The 12776-nt window shown below is 37.3% G+C and overlaps 1 pseudogene; it reads right to left on the bottom strand.

Annotated features, from left to right (window-relative positions):
- Nucleotides 1-7106: 7106 nt before the first annotated feature.
- Nucleotides 7107-7837, bottom strand: LOC149205189 (aconitate hydratase, cytoplasmic pseudogene; annotated as a pseudogene).
- Nucleotides 7838-12776: the final 4939 nt, after the last annotated feature.

The following is a 12776-nucleotide window of genomic DNA, read 5'->3' as shown; positions in this document are numbered from 1 at the left end:
TAAAAAAGCTAGTTTTTCAACTCGTATTTTCAACATATCTCCCTACTATTTAACTCAAAATTTGAGAAGTAGCACTTGTTGGATGCAAAATTTAATTTTGCATCCAAGGAGTACTCATGTTGCATACTTTCGATGGACCATACTCCAAAAACAAATGTGAGATACATGAAAAACATGATTGCAATCACATGTTCTCATCTATTTCATATTTTTCATGTAGTAAGCTCCATCAAAAGTATGCAACATGGGAACTTCTTAGATTCAAAATAAAATTATGCATCTAATGATTGCTTCCACTCAAAATTTGAGTAAAATCGTAGGGAGATAAGTTTAAAATATAAGTTGAAAAAATAGTTTTTTTCTTTTTTTCCTCCAAAACTTGATGAGTTAATCTAATATTATTTTATTATTTCCACTACTATTTTATAATATTCCTTAGGAGGCCCATTATAGACAACAAAATTTCTCTAATGGGAAGAAGAACTCAAATAAAACCCATGCATACCAGTCCTCTTATTAGGTGTATCCAAGAGTCATTTGTTGGCATTATGAATAATGTGTTGTCCTTTGATGGAAAACTACTTAATAAACTATTGAAGCCTCAAAATTCCGTTGCTCCAACATGGGGGATAACCACCCGGACTGAACCTTAAAGACAACTCCTTTTCCATTTGATGTGGTGGCTCCGACTGGGGATGATGGGATTAGTTTCCCAAAGTGGGTTTGGAAATGAGAGTCGGTGGTTTTCAAGCGATTGCAATAAGAATAATGATAACTAAATGACCCATTCTAGCATGCAAATCTCTAGCTAACTTAATCTAATATAAACCAGGGGTATTCTGTGCGATATGCGATCTAAAAATATATATGGTTGTGTTGTGCTATACAACAACCCTCCCCATTTCAAAATTTTTCATATAAAATTTTAATAAGAAATGGGTCCCATTTAGAACATAAATAAAATCAATAAAATCTTTGAAAATAAATTTTTATAATAGGTCATATAAAAATTTTCTTTTAGGGTAGGTTAGATCGCAATCACATTTTGCAAAAGTTTTGAACCCACGGAAGTCCTTTTAAGAAAATCCGATCCCATTTGAGTCATAATAAAACCTTATTGTAAAAAGCTTGATCAAAGGAAATAATTATAAAAGTGAATTGTCGCATCGCGCACATCCTTTATCTCAATGGTGGACTTAAAGTGTTCTATTGAGATCTGCCGATGTGATAACTCTATCTGAAATCACATATCGCTACTCTTTAAGAAACTGTCCCAAGTGTTCCACGGAAAAACTTCGATGCGATAAGCCGATCACAATTGCGCATCGCTAATATCATAAGATAAATCCCAAAAGCTCCTTTGAAATCATCCAATGTGATTTCATTATCGTATATCACACTTTTGATAAAGGTAAAACATGAAGTATTACGAACATGTGCGGTTTAAAGTTATAAGTCAATTATAATAAAATTTAAATGATTTATCAATATTAAAGCATGCCGCTTCCCCATGCCAACTCACCACTAATCGCAATCATGTAGAGGAACCATTTAAGCATGGCACTTGTAACTCCCAATCTGCAATATGTGATTACCGCTAATCATCGATCGGGAAGTCATGATGCCCATTCTAAAAAAGCCCATTATAAATTTGCGATGTGACATACCATCACGGCATTAAAGTTTCACATTTGAAGTTACAGGGAAATCATTAAGAAGCAGATATGGTTGAATCCTTCAAGGATTTCATCCGTGGTGGCTTAATATATCATAGATCTGTAGCATCTATTACGATTAATTGATGTTAGTCTTGTGCACTGTGTATTAGCTTTTAACAAGTTTTTCCACTATTACGTCCTTCTGTTTCATTTTCCAGAGCGAATCTAAAATCATCAGTCCAACAAAAATGTCTAAGAGATCTCGGAAAGTAAAGGTCCCTGTCATAGCAAAAGATGAACCAGCAAAGTTGGTACTGATAGCTGATACTACCTATTCAGGCATTGGCAAGACTTCATGGGAGGGCATATATAATCTACTTGAAGCCGAGGATCCAGCCAAAATTGAAGAAGGAGGAACGACTGATGCAAGTGATGAATCAGAAAATAGTCTTAAGGGTTTAGCCAGCTCCTTCCTCCACAAAATAGCAACCCGTGTGAAATTGTTACCATACAATGACTTGGTGAGATGGGTAATAGAAAGTATCAACATAATTGATAGAGAATTCTTTACAGCCGATGGAAGGATGTTCAGGACATTCAGGGTGGAAGATGTCAAGAATATGTATCATTTGTCGGACCCCAAAAACATTACAACAAGGCATTTTTAGAAGCTTTTGCCAAGGAGAACTATGTAGAGTTGCACCCTATCAAGCAATGGAGACATTTCCCAAACAAGCATAAGCATGAATCCTTTGGTATGTACTCTGTGGACTCCTTAGCACCTCCCTATTGCTATGTTGGTGCTATGATATGTAGACTCTTTGAAGCCTCTAATTCAGCTAGATTCTCCATAGAAATGGTGCCTTTAATGGATGCATAAATTAACTCTTTTATCATGGATTGGGCAACCATTTTATCGGATAAAATGGCCAAACAAATCCTTGATTATAGAAGAAATAGGTATGTAACTACCCGGATACCCCATCCTACATGAGTGCCTACATTATGGATACCATCTGTTTCAATTCTGACTTCCCCATTCTAAATTGGAAATGGACTCCTCAAGACCCAAATCCGATTCACATTTATCATAAGTATTTGTGGAAGGCCCATTATAAAGATCATATATATAGAATTTGTCATGCTTTTGTTTTACCCGTCCATCAGGCTATATTCAACAAACCTACTCCTCGGTTATCCGATGAGGCCAACATTGACCTAACATCAATCAATAGTTGGTTTGGTGAAGAAAATTTCACCTATGTCAGACTTCATGGCGGCACCACATATCCACATGTTCTCCCATTGTACATTCCTCATAAGCTATTGGCTGGAGAACTAGCTCACCAGATAATGGAGACAAGAATGCCCAAGAACCTCAAAGAGTCCAAGAAACAAATGTGGCCTACATTTCCCCTCCACTGTGGTACTTACTCATTGCATGATTTCAAACATGCCGAGAAAGAAGCACAAAAGATAAAAATTCTAAAGTTAGCAGTCATCCCTAAGAGACAGTATGATCCAAATGAAGTGGCTTACAACTTTACCACTCAGGTGAAACTTGCCAAATTTGAACATGAGAAAGATGACTATGATGAATTGTTTGGTTTGGATGAGTCATTTTCACAGGTAAAACATCTAGCAAGGATCAAATTGGGAGCAGGGGAGATAGATAAGTTTATGTAGTTCAGGACACAGAGGTTACAATCCATGCCTCTGGATTTATTGAACACTACCCGTATGGTGCAGCAAGAAGGACACAGTGAAGAACACGCTACTGAGAAGATTCCCAAAAAGGAGCAGACAAATGAAAAGAACAGCAAGCTCCTAGATACTAATGTGCATATTGATGCCAACTTAATCAAGGAATGGGAGCAATTTGATCGGCAGATCAAGAACCAGAATGACTCCCAAAATATCATTATATCAAAATTGCCCGAAACACAGGAACCTATTGATACTAATACTACAATTGAAGGGGTAGTCAGCACAGTGACCACTCAGCATGATATTGAAATAATTCCAGAGAATCCTTTGGAAGAGATTGTATTGAAGGTGGAGGAAATACCACCCCTGGATGTATTTTATAGTCCAAAGCATAGGGTTGTGGTCAAAAGACAGAGGAAAATGAGGAAAATTAACCAAGGACCATTCTCAAATCCTCAAGCTGAACTTATGAATGTGGTATGGAAAGACTCAGAAGTCAATCCTTCCGAGGATTTAACTAAGTTATCTCAATATGAAAGTGCCTATATAGCTGCTACAATGCGCAAGGCCTTCGAAGTTAGCCAACTGATCAAAGAAAAAGATCTAAGGATCACCCAACTTGAAGTGCAAATGATAGTGGAACAACAAAAAATTGGTCAGTTTGAGGAACAACTAGCAGAGAAAAAATAGCAGAATGAGCAACTGAAAGAATAGTTAAATCTAGAGAAACAAAAGATCAATCAGCAGGCTCTCTAGAAATAACAAAAGTTGTCTCAAGAACTTAGCAAGCTTCAAGCGGTACTCCAACGGGAAAAGAAGGCAAAAGAAGAACAAATTGCACAACTGCAATTACAGGTAGAGAAATTCAAAGGTTATCCAAAGATTGATGAATTCAAGAAAGAAGCCCTGGAAGTGACTAAAGCCTTATCTCATCAACTGAATATCCTTTGCCATAAAATATCATTGGTTGACCCATTGTGCATCATCACTGTATCACTCATTGAACAGGTAGTTGACACCAGGTTAGAATTTGAAAACACGGATGATAAGGTCACAAGATTTCTCTCTTGGCAAAGTACAAAGGAAGGTATGGCTGCTAATCTGTAGAAAATCCAAGAATCTCACAAAGAAGTCTTGTTTTCAGAGTGGGAATCACAGTTAATAAAGGTTGAAAAAGCTGGTTCCAATGCTAGGGCTATAATGAATAGTGTGATCGAGTTGATAAATGACAACTTATAAGGAGCTAACTTGATCTTCGATTGCTCCCTAGGAAAGCTCCTGAAAGCAAAAGCGCTAGAAAATACATGGAGACAGGATCTGGCCAGCAGAGAAGAACAAATCAGCAAAGTGTAGAACTTGACTTGGGATGCATTTTGGTTCTTCCTAGTCAAGCTGCACAGCCAGTAGATGGCCACCAAATTCCTTGCCAACACTGTCAATCGCATGGTTCCCAAGCTTTCAGATGCCACATACACAGGTCAACTACATTCCAGGCTGAGTCATCCTTCGGAAATTCAAGAAATCCTCTCAATTTGTTACTTGTGAGTGCAAGAGAAGAAGTAGATACATGAATCAGTTCAAAGGATATTGCGCTATTATTTTCATAAATCAAATCCCAGATTTTCATGTTTGCAGTTTCAACAGCTCAAAGCGATTTTTATTGACAATTAGTTTTTATTTTATTATTTAAAGCCTTTCATGTCTTTTAAGAAAGGGTCCTCAATTTGTATAAAGCTTGACTTGAGAAGTTACACTTTTGTAGTTCTGAATATATTTTTATCAGTAGTGGATCAAGGTTCTACATTTTTGTGAAGAAACGTTTTCAAGACCTACTTTTTTGTATCTCTTGGAAGTTTTCTCAAATAAGAAAGTGGAATCGGAGTGTTAATTACATTGGAAAGACTCAAATGCATGCAGTATTTTTGTCATTTTTCTTTTGATGAAGCATTCCTTTTAAAAGTTTCTATTGTTGATATATGTATGCTCTTCAAACAATTCTTTATCATGTCTATTCTAAAGATTTAGAATTGTTATACTTTAAAGATATATGTCAACGATATACATTGTTATGAATGCGATATGTTTTTATAATTACTTTGTTTAATTTCTTAAACAAAGTAATAATTATATATGAATGCATCTTTATGTTATCACAAAATCAAGCACTGAAAGGCCGCTGATCAGGTAGACTCTATGTAACTGTTTCAGACCAATCTTTTGACTAAGGCTTAGCCTCCTTAGCCTAAGAGGGCTCTCTCAAAAAGTTATTGATTTTGACTATTGATAAGATGGCTAACTCTTGTAAAGTGAATTTAACAAACAAGCTGGCTGGACAGACATTACAAAGACTTCCATTGGGCTTATGGAGTTAATCATACTTCAGTAAACTATAACACTGCTCATGCATAGAAGTCAGGGCATGTGATGTTTAAATACTCAAAACAACATCTCATAGAAAACCTCAGTTTACAAATACACACAGGAAATCAGAGCAGCATAAGTGAATTCTGAGTGATTGTGTATTTATACAACTGTAAAAACATTAAGGATAAAGCAAAACCACATATATTGAGCATTGAAACACTGTATGAATCCTGAGAAGAAAAGCAGCAAATTGTATTACTAAAAATGAGTTTTTACACAAGCCAAAATAATACTCTATTTTCTCAAATATCCAACCCTCATTACATAGATATTTCAGCTATATATAGAAACATTATTCTAACCACTTCGAGCTTCCTCCTCCAGCATGAGGGGAGCTCGATGACTGTCACTAATGACACCTATCTGCTTTTCAACAAACTATTAAATACAATTAATGCTAAGTGGAGTTGTAAAGAGTTCTAATTTGATTATGACTCTAACTCTATCTTCTTCGTAGAATGATTCCTCCTTGCTTTTTTTACACCTGGCTTCCTTTTCGTTTGGCTGAGATGGCTGAGATGAGTAGTTATTGCTCCATGTTGGCTTTGGATGATAAAGGCTTTAATCTGCTCAGCGATGTTAGGGAATATCCCTTGTTTTTCGGTTCTGGTCTCCCATCACTTCGAATATGCAGCAGCATGTCTTTTTAGTCCCTTTAATAACCCAAAAATATAGAGCACCACGTCCATGATGTGCTGGCCACCTTTTTTCATGTGTGAAGACAACACCTTTCAAAAAGATTTTGCTGATTTGTCAATCATAATTGATTAGCTCAACTGAAACATGCAGCTACAGCAGTTTCGTAGCGCGCTACGAAACTGCTGTGTAACTTCAAAAGCACAGTCCTCCAGCATCAGTTATACAGCATGACTTTATGTTGAGATATGTTAAAACAATAAGACCTGAAATTGTATTCATTTATGCCACAGTCACCGGATAGCCTACATAAACAATGCTTGAATCTGCGATTTTAATAAGTCTACAGCTCCTTCAAATTTGTAGGCTCAGCCATAGGTTTGATATCTGAGTTCTTTATACAATTGCTCTAAACCTGGTTGAATTTGGTTGCCACCACCAACAGCAACTTCTTTCTCTAACTTCAAGCAATAGCTTTCCAAAGTACTGACTGTTACTTACAATTTAAAGTCCAGATTAAATAAAAATTCAAGTTCCAAGCTATTCATCTCCACCGTGCTGACACCCCCAACTTTTGCATAATAAGCATTGTTAAAGAATGCATCATCAACAAACTTTGCTGAAACCATTACACTTGTGAAAAGTGTGTAATATTCATTCTATCCAACAGGATTCCTGCATAATTCAATGACACCGCTACTCTACTTTTGATTGCCAACCAGCTGCCTCATAACGTAAGGAAGAATGCCTGCATGATTGAAGTATTCCAATTCAACCTGTGTATCAAACCTTGCAACACAAGTGAATGATTTTCCATTGTCTGTTGTAACAGTAATGTCTTGACCCGGCTTCAGTTGAGTGATATCATTAGGAATATCTATTGTGTATCTCTCATGCCCTGTCAGGCCAAGCGACTCAGCATCCTCACCAGATTTGAAACACAATGGAATAATACCCATGCCAGCCAAATTACTATGATGAATACGCTCAAAACTTTTTTTTAAAATAACATTTTTCACACCCTGCAATATTGGACCCTTTGTAGCCCGATCCCGAGAACTTCCACTACCATATTCAGATCCAGCAAGAACAATTGTATCATGCCCTGCACTTTTGTACCTCATAGCTGCATCATACACAGATAACTTCTCTCCAGTGGGGATATGTATGGTTTTTGGCCCAAATTCATCATCCAAGAGCTTATTCACCAAGCGGATATTTGCAAATGTTCCTCTAGCCATGATTTCATCATTTCCTCGACGACTTCCATAGGAATTGAAGTCTTTTCTATCAATAGCGGTCCTAGACAGAGATGTTTCAAGTGGGTAGTCGTGCATATAATGAGATCCACCGTGTGTTTGTGATCTCGAGGGAGCATCGCTGTGTGACTTATCATCAACAAAAGTTCTCATCTTGTACCGCCTAGAGGTTTCTACGTCTGAATATTTACAATAATTAATGAGGGCCATAAAACAAGGTCTTCTTGTTTAGCTCTTGTTTCATCAAACACAACGACTGATATGACTTTGCATTATCAGGTGGCACATCTTGATTCCACCTCACAAGGACACACACCGCTTTATAGTGTCTTGACACCTGAACGAAGCACTAAATTATCCACTTTTTCCTTACGTTCACACTTCTGGTCTTCACTCTACCCCTATGCTCTCTTTTCGTCTTTTGCTGGAGACCTTGCGGATCTTTCCCTTTGAGTCGTAGTAATTGACAGCTGGTAGACTTGATTCAGAAAAGACCCTGAAGCGCTTGGTTATTATCTCTATATTGTCATCGACTCGGCCTTGGTTCCTATTCAGAAGCCGCCTCACATCTCTTCCTCGGGACAGTCAAAGAATAGAACAAAATCCGGTTGAATCGCTGTAACATTTTCAAATGCTGCACGGTTCTCTTCATCTGCGATTTGCATTTCCTCCTGCTAGAAGCCAGTTCAAATTTTCATCATCTATTGATCTCTTAGACTATGATTTGAATCACCACGCGCACTTTTAATGTTTTGATGCTGTGGTGCACCTCCTTGAATTGTATGATCTGTAGTATCTTTTCCATCCCTGTTAATATCAATTGCAGTCTTTTGGCCATGATTTGGATCATCTGACCGACATTCCCAACTTTGCTCAACTAGTTCACCTTCTTCTAATTCGATTTGATTGGTGAATCTTTCCTCCATCAGTCAAACCAAATAAAGCATTTATCATCTCACACTAACTGAACATATAGATGAACTTGTGTCTCCTCTTCATGGGTTCCAAGACCATTTTCATGTAGCTTTCAATTTACAATTTACTTCTGAATGGCTTAATCCGGATCATATCTGATGGTTTGGCAAGGTAGCCATAAATTGTCCGCTTTCCATCATCTTCTACAAGGCCCTTTCTGTTCAATTGTTCCATATCATGAGAAATATAAGCCCAAAAGCACAATCTTGATAGAGAAGAAACAAGGGCTTTCATCCACAGGAACCTGTAAAGGGACTACCACCAGAAGATGAGACAAGAGTCTAATGAAACAGGTATCATGATGATCCATAATGATAGAAGAATACGACTTTTCAGAACCATTAAAGACCATTTTATGAACTGCACGAAAAGAACTCTGAAGCTGTAAACTCTTTCATAACCATTCATGCCAGTCCAGTTTCTTGAAGAGTTAGACAAATTCAAACCAAAGCCAATATATTCTGCAAAGGGCATTTTCCTATCCATCTGAATGCAATGACTATAGGCTTTTAACTGACAGTCATCCTTGGCATGAGACCATTCACTTTAGCAAACCAGCTTTCTCCTTCAGATAGTTGAAAAAGCTCTTCAGTAACAAAACCTTCCAGTGTGTCAATATTTACGATTTCACTGGAGCTGGAAGCCTGACTGCACGAAAGTGAACCATCTTCAACACTGATAAATGAGCCTATATCTAGCTCCACATTTAGGGTATTGTCATTTTTTATCCCACCCGAGCCAATAGAATCATGAGTTATCAAAATAAGAGGAAGACTGTCCATACTTTCTTTATAGAAGGACTCAGCTGTATTAAGAGACTTGATTAGTCCCTCGACAACTGAAAAGTTCAGTTGGGACTCACTTGTCCTTACCACCACTTCTTCAGTGCATTGATTTGCTTCTTCCAAGGAAAGAGTGCTCCAGTTAAACTTATTAAAACACCATCTGCTGGGGTACTAAAAACCTTATAAGCTGACAACTGTTGATGCAAACCAAATGGATTTTGATAAACATGATAGCTGGGAAAGGTCTGCTATGGATTAGGATAAATCCCTGATTTCGTAGCGTAGCCAGTGCAAAATATGAATTATGCGCTACGAAATCACTTAAAACATGCTGCGCTGCGAAACTGATAGAAAGGATTTATGTGCCTTTGACAAACAATCGAACTGTTGTGAAAAATTTAAAATTTTTTTCCTTGAGTGATAACAGTGGCTCCACTTGGGATAGTGTGCTCCTGTAGTACACTAAGAACTTGTAGCTCCAGTGCTTTATCCATTTATGACAAACAGAACTTTGCTTGACAAACATCCCTCTCCAGCGTTTTGGGCCTTTACCTCGGGCTTAAACTTGATGATTACTGTGGGAAAAAGAAACCTACATCTACTGAAAAAATAAATGCTCAGTCAACCTTGAGCTTATTTGCATTTTCCTACCTACCTACCCTATCAATTCAAACTTCTTTCAGCTCAATCAATGTGAAATTTCCAATGCAACCAATCATTTGTCTTATCTGATATTTGAGTTTTTTGACTGCATCGGAGTTCAGAGCCATTATGATATGGCGATGACCACTGCCACTGAAATTGCCTCTGACCTTCATAGAAAAACTAAAACACTGGAGAGTAAAACTCTTCCATGTAGTCAGCTATAAGATCCCAGAATACATGATCAGCTTGATGATTCTTGTAACTTTCTGGTTGTGCAAACTGATCTTCAACAACAGTGTACAGTCCCTCAATCGTGAAAGAGAAAGGAAGCAACACTCTCTCCTTGTGTTCTGCCATTGAAAGCTTCTGAAAATAATGATCATGATTATGAAAACTATATGCCTGAATTTGACCTTCTAAACCTTCAATGTCTTTCTCAATGTCCTCAACAACTTCATCCAAAAATTTCATCTTATCTTCTGTCTGGCAGTCAAATGATTTTAGATACGAGGACAAGGACAAAGAAAAACTTTCATTTGTATCTCCATTACTATGATCATTATTCCATTGTTTGAAACCTTGAATTGAAGGAGAGTTTGCCACCACATCTGATCTATCTATCCATTCATCCAAAAACATAAGCCAAAAGTCTTCAAATGACTTAATGGATTTGGCAGGAAAGCTTTCAATCCACTGTTTGCATTTCCCTTGAAATGAATCATAGAACAACATAATGCAAACATCCTCATGTTTAACTCTAAGAAGCTCAGTAAAATTACAGAAATCTGATATATGCTTCAAAGTTAAACTCAAATCCTCTCCGTTGAATTCTGGACCATTCCTTAGAAAATATGCATCCTTGGGAAAATGATTTGGGAAACCATGAATTCCTGAAAAATCTATGCATGCATACCTTGAGATAAGAATGGTAGCATCTGGGTCCTTCATAACTCCAGTGGAATCACCATGAATGTATGAATTTTGAATTCTTCAACAATGGAGTCACCAAGGTAGATTTGCAGCCTCGAAAATATGTCTGAGCTCTTGCTACCTTCAGAAGTTCAACTTCATGATTTCGGGAAAGAATAATCTTCAGACTCCCGGCAGACGCACCAAAATGTTATCACAAAATCAAGCACTGAAAGGCTGCTGATCAGGTAGACTCTGTGTAACTGTTTCAGACCAATCTTTTGACTAAGGCTTAGCCTCCTTAGCCTGAGAGGGCTCTCTCAAAAAGTTATTGATTTTGACTATTGATAAGATGGCTAACTCTTGTAAAGTGAATTTAACAAACAAGCTGGCTGGACAGACATTACAAAGACTTCCATTGGGCTTATGGAGTTAATCATACTTCAGTAAACTATAACACTGCTCATGCATAGAAGTCAGGGCATGTGATGTTTAAATACTCAAAACAACATCTCATAGAAAACCTCAGTTTACAAATACACACAGGAAATCAGAGCAGCATAAGTGAATTCTGAGTGATTGTGTATTTATACAACTGTAAAAACATTAAGGATAAAGAAAAACCACATATCTTGAGCATTGAAACACTGTATGAATCCTGAGAAGAAAAGCAGCAAATTGTATTACTGAAAATGAGTTTTTACACAAGCCAAAATAATACTCTGTTTTCTCAAATATCCAACCCTCATTACATAGATATTTCAGCTATATATAGAAACATTATTCTAACCACTTCGAGCTTCCTCCTCCAGCATGAGGGGAGCTCGATGACTGTCACTAATGACACCTATCTGCTTTTCAACAAACTATTAAATACAATTAATGCTAAGTGGAGTTGTAAAGAGTTCTAATTTGATTATGACTCTAACTCTATCTTCTTCGTAGAATGATTCCTCCTTGCTTTTTTTACACCTGGCTTCCTTTTCGTTTGGCTGAGATGGCTGAGATGAGTAGTTATTGCTCCATGTTGGCTTTGGATGATAAAGGCTTTAATCTGCTCAGCGATGTTAGGGAATATCCCTTGTTTTTCGGTTCTGGTCTCCCATCACTTCGAATATGCAGCAGCATGTCTTTTAAGTCCCTTTAATAACCTAAAAATATAGAGCACCACGTCCATGATGTGCTGGCCACCTTTTTTCATGTGTGAAGACAACACCTTTCAAAAAGATTTTGCTGATTTGTCAATCATAATTGATTAGCTCAACTGAAACATGCAGCTACAGCAGTTTCGTAGCACGCTACGAAACTGCTGTGTAACTTCAAAAGCACAGTCCTCCAGCATCATTTATACAGCATGACTTTATGTTGAGATATGTTAAAACAATAAGACCTGAAATTGTATTCATTTATGCCACAGTCACCGGACAGCCTACATAAACAATGCTTGAATCTGCGATTTTAATAAGTCTACAGCTCCTTCAAATTTGTAGGCTCAGCCATAGGTTTGATATCTGAGTTCTTTATACAATTGCTCTAAACCTGGTTGAATTTGGTTGCCACCACCAACAGCAACTTCTTTCTCTAACTTCAAGCAATAGCTTTCCAAAGTACTGACTGTTACTTACAATTTAAAGTCCAGATTAAATAAAAATTCAAGTTCCAAGCTATTCATCTCCACCGTGCTGACACCCCCAACTTTTGCATAATAAGCATTGTTAAGAATGCATCATCAACAAACTTTGCTGCAACCATTACACTTGTGAAAAGTGTGTAATATT

Source organism: Pinus tabuliformis, chromosome 1_2 (assembly GCF_031772625.1).
Source record: "Pinus tabuliformis cultivar Carrire ecotype Pingquan chromosome 1_2, CPIR1, whole genome shotgun sequence".
Classification (NCBI taxonomy): Eukaryota; Viridiplantae; Streptophyta; class Pinopsida; order Pinales; family Pinaceae; genus Pinus; species Pinus tabuliformis.
Note: the sequence above shows the minus strand (reverse complement) of the source record. Positions and strands in the feature narration are given on the sequence as shown.